Raw genomic sequence first — 1,578 nt, 5'->3', positions numbered from 1 at the left:
GTATTCATGACAGATAGTTGTCTTCCCACCTTGTGGTTGAACCAACTTAGCTAACTTATGATCACACCATAAACTCATGAACTTACTCCATAGTATGAACTCCACTCTGGTCTTTTGTAAACACTCATTCTCTTTTCATTTGATTTAAAGGATCAAGCATACAAGTAAGCCAAGTGATGATGCAGTGACATAAAGACTAGCAATCATAGACCTCTTCAACACAAAACTTTAAAAGATAGAATTTAAAAAGGTTCAAACTAATATGTAACTATTAATCAAGATTGCATTTGGACTTCCAATTTTCAACATTCTAAGTACATGGAATTAAGTGATAATACAACCTTCAGGTGATGGTTTCTAGTTGCCCTCTTTTTGTCATCATCCTGGTCTTTGCTACCTCACTTCCTTGGGTGAAGGTGCACCATTTCCTCATAAGATTCCTGCAAAGTTATTGGAAGTTGCTTGTTCCCAAAGCACTCGAGAAACAGTTAGCTTGCATGTATGCTTGTGACTTATGAACTTAATTTGGTGTGTGAACACCAAACTTAGTTCCTTGCCTAGTACAGAACCTTGCATTTATGCATAGAACCTCATATCTTGTTGTTTAACAAAACAATTATTAACTAAATCTAACTAAATCGAAGTGGTTTCCATTGATTGACTGGAGCTAGCAATGTGCTTTAGGAGTGGTGTGTGATTCTAACTGAATTCCTTTGGTGAAACACCAAACTTAGAATTACACTTTCACTCTTGGATTGTTTTGGTGTGGAACACCAAACTTAGCTTCTCGCAATACAGGGGAAACAACTTGTGAACTTTATTGAAATAAAAATGAAAAGGAAACTACCTGAGGTTGGGTTGCCTCCCAACAGAGCGCTTTTTTTATCACCGCTAGCTCGACGATTCCTCCTTTACTTGAGATGATACTTTACTCTGGGGTTTTCTCCCATGTTGCCCAGATAATGCTTGAGTCTTTGTCCGTTCACTGTAAAAGTCCTCTCTGAACCTTCATCCATGATTTCGATGTGTCCATATGGTGAGACCCTTGTGACAAGAAAAGGGCCGGACCACCTTGATTTGAGTTTTCCTGGGAACAGTCTTAATTTGGAATTGTAGAGGAGTACTTGCTGCCCTTTTTCGAAACTCCTTGGTGCAAGATGCAGGTCATGTCTTCTCTTTGCCTTCTCTTTGTATATTTTGGTATTTTCATAGGCTTGTGACCTGAATTCCTCCATCTCTTGCAGTTGCAAGATCCTCTTTGCACCAGTAGCAATGCTGTCAAAATTTAGTATCTTGATAGCCCAGAGAGATTTGTGTTCCAGCTCCAGTGGTAAATGACAAGCTTTCCCATACACCAGTTGATATGGGGACATTCCAAGTGGTGTTTTGAATGCTGTTCTGTATGCCCAAAGAGCATCATCTAGCTTCTTCGACCAATCTTTTCTTGATGCACCTACAGTCAGTCTTTTCCAGAATCCTCTTTAGCTCTCTGTTGGATATCTCAGTTTGTCCACTTGTTTGGGGATGGTAAGGCGTGGCTACCTTGTGTCTTACCCCATATCGTAGGAGAAGAGCCTC

The sequence above is a fragment of the Arachis hypogaea genome, chromosome 17, assembly GCF_003086295.3.
Source record: "Arachis hypogaea cultivar Tifrunner chromosome 17, arahy.Tifrunner.gnm2.J5K5, whole genome shotgun sequence".
Lineage (NCBI taxonomy): Eukaryota > Viridiplantae > Streptophyta > Magnoliopsida > Fabales > Fabaceae > Arachis > Arachis hypogaea.
Note: the sequence above shows the minus strand (reverse complement) of the source record.